This window comes from Amblyraja radiata, chromosome 1, assembly GCF_010909765.2.
Source record: "Amblyraja radiata isolate CabotCenter1 chromosome 1, sAmbRad1.1.pri, whole genome shotgun sequence".
NCBI lineage: Eukaryota > Metazoa > Chordata > Chondrichthyes > Rajiformes > Rajidae > Amblyraja > Amblyraja radiata.
In genome coordinates, this window is record NC_045956.1 from 39,745,839 (window position 1) to 39,753,131 (window position 7,293).

Here is a 7,293-nt window from a genome sequence, read left to right on the forward strand (position 1 = left end):
CAAGAATGTCTTTCCTCAGATTAGGAGACCAAAACTGTACGCAATACTCCAGGTGTGGTCTCACCAAGACCCTGTACAACTGCACTAGAACCTCCCTGCTCCTATACTCAAATCCTTTGGCCTCCAACCTGACAAACAGCCATCCACCATTACTCTCTGGCATCTCCCTTTCAGCCACTGTTGAATCCATCTTGCTACTCCACCATTAATACCCAACAATTGAACCTTCTTAACCAACCTTCCATGAGGAACCTTGTCAAAGGCCTAACTGAAGTCCACATATACAACATCCACTGCTTTAACCTCATCAATTTCCCGAGTAACCTCTTCAAAAAATTGAAGAAGATTAGTCAAACATGACCTTCCAGGCACAAATCCATGTTGACTGTTCCTAATCAGACCCTGTTTATCCAGATGCTTATATATATATTATCTCTAAGTATCCTTTCCATTAATTTGCCCACCACTGACGTCAAACTAACAGGTCTATAATTGCTAGGTTTACTCTTAGAACCCTTTTTAAACAATGGAACAACATGCGCAGTACGCCAATCCTCCGGCACTATTCCCGTTTCTAATGACAATTGAAATATTTCTGTCATAGTCCCTGCTATTTCTACACCAACACCAAGACCCGGAGCGTGGCCTTGCATCGCCCGAAGCGGCTTTAATGACCGCGGGACACTTACCATCGCCCGCCGGGGACTTTGACTCTGACATCGGGAGGAGAATGGGGAGTGCAGGGGAGAGATAAGTCTTTGCCTTCCATCACAGCAAGGAGGAGATGCGCTGTGATGGATGTTTGTGTAAATTGTGTTGTGTCTTGGTTCTTTTCCTTGGGAGTATGACTGCAAAAAACAAATTTTGTTTGATCCTCAACGAGGTTGTTATATTGTATATTGTATATTGTACTAACTTCCCTCAATGTTAGTATATTGTACTAACTTCCCTCAATGTCCTAGGGAATATCCTGTCAGGACCTGGAGACTTATCCACTTTTATATTTTTCAACAGTGTCAGTACTTCCTCTTCTTTGAATCTCATAGTTTCCATAGCTACTCTACTTGTTTCCCTTACCTCACATAATTCAATATCCTTCTCCTTGGTGAATACCGAAGAAAAGAAATTGTTCAATATCTCCCCCATCTCGTTTGGCTCTGCAGATAGCTGTCCACAATCACTCTCTAATGGACCAATTTTATCCCTCGTTATCCTTTTGCTATTAATATAGCTGTAGAAACCCTTTGGATTTACTTTCACCTTACTTGCCAAAGCAACCTCATATCTTCTTTTAGCTTTTCTAATTTCTTTCTTAAGATTCTTTTTACATTCTTTATACTCCTCAAGCACCTCATTTACTCCATGCTGCCTATAATTATTATAGATCTCTCTCTTTTTCCAAACCAAGTGTCCAATTTCCCTTGAAAACCATGGCTCTTTCCAATTTTTACTATTTTCTTTCAACCGATTCATAAAGATTCTGTACTTAAAATGTCATCTTTAAATGTCCTCAATTTCTCCTCCACATCCTTCCCATCAAACAAAATGTCCCAATTCACTCCTTTTAAATACTTTTGCATCTCCTCAAAGTTACTTTCTCCAATCAAAAATCTCAACCCTAGGTCATCGCCACCAAGCTCACCACCAAACTCCACCAGCTAGGCTTCAGCTCGCCAATATGCGATTGGATCCTGAACTTATTGACGGAGCGACCGCAGGCAGTGAGACTGGGCCCGCACCTGTCCTCCACTATCACCCTGAGCACCAGCACACCACATGGCTGTGTACTAAGCCCCATGTTCTACTCTCTCTTCACTCACGACTGTGTTCCTGCATTCGACACCAACATCATCGTGAAGTTTGCAGACGACACAACATTGATTGGGCTGTTCACCAACGGTGATGAAACAAAATACAGAGCGGAGGTGCAGAACCTGGCGGACTGGTGCACACGTAACAACTTGTCACTAAACACCTCTAAGACCAAGGAGCTGATTATTGACTTCAAGAGGTCCCATAATGGAGAATATGCCCCATCTCCATCTACGGGGAAAGTGTGGAGAGAGTGTCCAGCTTTAGGTTTCTGGGCACTCACATTTCAGAGGACCTCACATGGTCCACCAACACCGCTGCGCTGGTCAAGAAGGCACAGCAATGACTGTTCTTCCTGAGGACATTAAAAAAGACTGGTCTGCCCCAACAGCTGCTGACAACCTTCTACCGCTGCACCACAGAGAGCATATTAACGTATGGCATCTCTGTGTGGTATCTCAGCAGCACGGAGGCGGAGAGCTCTTCAACGCAACGTCCACAGAGTGCAGAGGATTATTGGGACACAGCTACCAGCCTTGGAGGGCATGTACCACACACGGTGCCTCAGGAAGGCCTTCAGCATCCATAAAGACTCCTCACACCCTTGTAATGGACTGTTCGAACTACTTCCCTCCGGCAGACGTTACAAGGCCTTCTACGCCCGAACCTCCAGACACAGGAACAGTTTCATTCCCAGAGCTATAGCGGCTCTGAACCGGCCCTGCTGAGTGCCCCCCACCCCCCCTGGACTGTCTCCCTCGGATGGTCACGTCGCACAGACACATCTGCACTTTAGTCTGTTGAACTGTTCTGACTGTTTTACTGTTCTTTTTACAATCCATGTTCTCGGGATATCTAAACCTAAATATATTAGTTATTTATGTTACGACATCGGTTGGAAGCTGCATACCAAATCTCGTTGCGCTTATGTGCAATGACAATAAAAGATATTATTATTATTATTATTATTATTATTATTATTATTATTATTATTATTATTATTATTATTATTATTATTAATATTATTATTATTATTATTATTATTATTATTATTATTATTATTATTATTATTATTATTATTATTATTATTATTATTATCACAAAGAAGGTGCACTAGTGCCTTTAGCCTCTAGAAAATTTAAAGAAGAATCTGTATGTCACTAAATATTCTCTCAAACGTACACAGATGCACGACGGAAAATATCCTGACTGGTTGCATCATTAAATTAAATTTCTTTATTTATATAGCACATTTTTAGTCAACTTGCATTGACTCCAAAGTGCTTCACATAATTACATTCACACACACAGGCAAAGGTGGGTGAAGTGTCTTGCCCAAGGACACACACAGGCAAAGGTGGGTGAAGTGTCTTGCCCAAGGACACAACGACAGTCTGCACTCCAAGCGGGATTCGAACCAGCTACCTTCCGGTTGCCAGCCGAACACTTAGCCCATTGTGCCATCTGTCGTCCCATTGGTCTGGTATAGCAATTCCAACACAGGAACGCAAGAGGCTGCAGGGACTGATGGATTCTGGTCTGTCACGGCCATGGATCCCCCCCCCCCCCCTCCACCATTTAAAGCATCTACATGAGATAGATAGATAGATAGATAGATAGATAGATAGATAGATAGATAGATAGATAGATAGATAGATAGATAGATAGATAGATAGATAGATAGATAGATAGATAGATAGATAGATAGATAGATAGATAGATAGATAGATAGATAGATCCTTTATTGTCATTTATTGTCATTCAGACCTTTGGTCTGAACGAAATTATGTTGCCTGCAGTCATACACAGAACCAATAATAACAAAACATACAATAAACACAAATTAAACATCCACCACAGTGAGTTCACCAAGCACATCCTCACTGTGATGGAGGCAAAGTCTTAGTCTCCGTCTCTTCCCTCCTTGTTCTCCCTCTGCGCTGAGGCGATCGATCCAGGCCAAAGATGCCGCTCTCCAGTCCAGCGGACCTCCGTGGTGATGTCGCCGCCGCCGAAAGCCGGAACGCCGTCTCCGCTCCGAGACAGCCCGCCACAGCATCAGCTCCGGGCAGCCGCCCCAGCTCCAGGTCCCGCTGTCTCCGCTCCAGGCCGCCGCCCCAGCTCCGGGTCCTGCAGTCTCCGCTCCGGGCCGCCGCCCCAGCTCCGGGTCCTGCAGTCTCCGCTCCGGGTCCCGCAGTCTCCGCTCCGGGTCCGGCAGTCTCCGCTCCGGGCCGCTGCCCCAGCTCCGGGTCCCGCAGTCGCCGCTCCAGGTCCCGCAGTCTCCGCTCCAGGGGCCGCCGCCCCAGCTCCGGGTCCCGCAGTCTCATCTCCGAGCCCTGCTGCATCAGCTCCAGGCCACTGCCAAAAGCCAGAACGCCGCACCAGCAAGTCGGGCCACCGCTGCCTTAGCCCTGAAGACGGACAGCCTCTCGTTGGTAAGTCCTGGCTGGCTCTGCCTCCGGAGCCTCGGGGTCGGTCGCAGGTTGGAGGCCGCCAGCTCTGCCATTAGGCCTCAGCGCAGACGGAGGCAGAGAAGGGGGATACGACACGAAAAAGTCGCATTCCCCCGAAGGAAGAGACAGAAAACATGTTTCACTCCCTCTAACACAACCCAACAAACTAAAACTTAACCAAAACAAGACAAAAAAAACAACAGAAAAAAGTAAAGACAGACGGACTGCAGGCGAGCCGCAGCTGTTAACAGCGCCGCCACTTCCGGAGTTCTGATGAGGCTCTGCTTCAAGAAGGTTGCATCTATCATCAGGACCCCAACCATCCAGGAAATGCCTCTTCTCACTGCTGCAGTCGGGCAGACGAACCAGAAGCCTGTGAAGTCCCACACCTCCAGGTTCAGGAACAGCTAGCAGCAGATTGTTGAACCAGCCTGCACAATCTCAATCCTACCTCAATTAAGGAGATTTAACACCTCTAACACTGCCATGGACTTTCTTTTACCGTGTTTTGCACCAATGTCTCTTTTTTGCGCACTTTGTTTGCCTTTTAAATCAATTACTGTGTGATATATGCTTTTATGTGTTTGTCCGAGTCTATGTGCCTGTGATACTGAAGCAAACAAGTTTCTCATCATACGTGTGATTTGGAGATTAAACCTGACTACAATCACCTCCAAAGATGCTGAAGTAGGTTCCTCACTTATGTTCTGGGAGTTCAAAGCTGGGGCTGAAACTAGCTTGGAATAATAGGTGCTAATCTTAGACACACTGATGATCCACAAGTACAGCAGTTTTAAAGAAGTCACTCCTTCTCTGTAGGCTTCTATCCTGCAGTTTGATAGAAATGATGAATCCTGCCTCTACAGGAATGGAATTATCATAGGCAATGTGTTGGCAATTCAGCTAATTTATCTCTTCAACCTCTCTTTTATGAAAATTTGCCACGGTATCAGTTGAATGGAGCTCTTTGTTATGTGCCAATCAGTCAACAGAAAGACTATACATGATTACAATCGAGCCGTCCATAGTGTATACGGTTTACAGATACATGATAAAGGGAAGAGAATAACGTTTAGTGCAAGATAAAGTACGATTAAATATATTCCGAGTGTCTTCAATGAGGTTGATAGTAGCTCAGGGCCACTCTCTAATTGTTGGTAGGATGGTCCAATTGCCTAATAACAGCCGGGAAGAAACTGTCCCTGAATCTGGAGATGTGTGTTTTCACACTTCTGTACCACTTGCCTGATGGGAGAGGGGAGAAGAGGGGGGAGGGGAGAGGAGAGAGGGGAGAAGACTTGTCCTTGATAATGCTGGGGGCCTTGCTGAGACAGCGCGAAGTGTAAAAGTTCAGCAGTCAACTATCAGGTATTAACACACTCAATCACTCAGAAATTGCTGAACTCAGAGCATTTCAGGGTTTCACAAACAATACACAGCAGCTTGCATCAGGTTTTCAAGGACACAAGGATAGCCTTTCATGGATGAAGCAGGGTAACTGTGAAAGGAAAACAGCGAAATGCTGGATATCTGAAATGAAAAGGGGAAATAATGATCTGGATGAAGGGGTGGTAAATTGGATTAGTAAGTATGCAGATGATACCAAGATAGGGGGTGTTGTGGATAATGAAGAGGATTTCCAAAGTCTACAGAGTGATTTAGGCCATTTGGAAAAATGGGCTGAAAGATGGCAGATGGAGTTTAATGCTGATAAATGTGAGGTGCTATACCTTGGCAGGACAAATCAAAATAGGACGTACATGGTAAATGGTAGGGAATTGAAGAATACAGTTGAACAGAGGGATCTGGGAATAACCGTGCATAGTTCCTTGAATGTGGAATCTCATATAGATAGGGTGGTAAAGAAAGCTTTTGGTATGCTAGCCTTTATAAATCAGAGCATTGAGTATAGAAGCTGGGATGTAATGTTAAAATTGTACAAGGCATTGGTGAGACCAAATCTGGAGTATGGTGTACAATTTTGGTCGCCCAATTATAGGAAGGATGTCAACAAAATAGAGAGAGTACAGAGGAGATTTACTAGAATGTTGCCTGGGTTTCAACAACTAAGTTACAGAGATAGGTTGAATAAGTTAGGTCTTTATTCTCTGGAGCGCAGAAGGTTAAGGGGGGACTTGATAGAGGTCTTTAAAATGATGAGAGGGATAGACAGAGTTGATGTGGACAAGCTTTTCCCTTTGAGAATAGGGACGATTCAAACAAGAGGACATTACTTCAGAATTAAGGGACAGAAGTTTAGGGGTAACATGAGGGGGAACTTCTTTACTCAGAGAGTGGTAGCGGTGTGGAATGAGCTTCCAGTGGAAGTGGTGGAGGCAGGTTCGTTGGTATAATTTAAAAATAAATTGGATAGGCATATGGATGAGAAGGGAATGGAGGGTTATGGTATGAGTGCAGGCAGGTGGGACTAAGGGAAAAAAGTTATTCGGCACGGACTTGTAGGGCTGAGATGGCCTGTTTCCGTGCTGTAATTGTTATATGGTTATAACAATATGACTAGTAAAAAAAATGTTAATCAAATTTTTACTTTGATTCAGCAGGTTAAAACCGGATTAAAAATATTGTTTAATCACACAATCTGAAGGAACGAATAATGAGAATTTGATATTTTCCTCCAAAATTTTGGATGAATGAGTAAGCAAAATATTCATCCCTATGTGAGAAATATGTAAGCAGCTATTTAAAAAAATACTATAAATGTTACAGAAGGAAAGGTAACTATAAGTATGCATGGAACTGCAAGCTTCCCTTTTCAAATATTATCTCCAAAAGTTAGAAAGCTCGAGCAAATATTGATTCATGCTAAGTTTCACTTGTTTTTACAACACATCAGGGCTAATAATGAATCTGCTGCACTTAGTCACAAATAATGTTCTTTATTGGACCATCAAATGGCTAAATCCCAGTCTGAAAAATGTGGTGGAGGCATAGCTCCCAAAGAGATATATTCTCGCACCCAGGAGTTTGTGTGAAGAGTCAGATCTTTCTCCTTTTGCACCTATTTTCA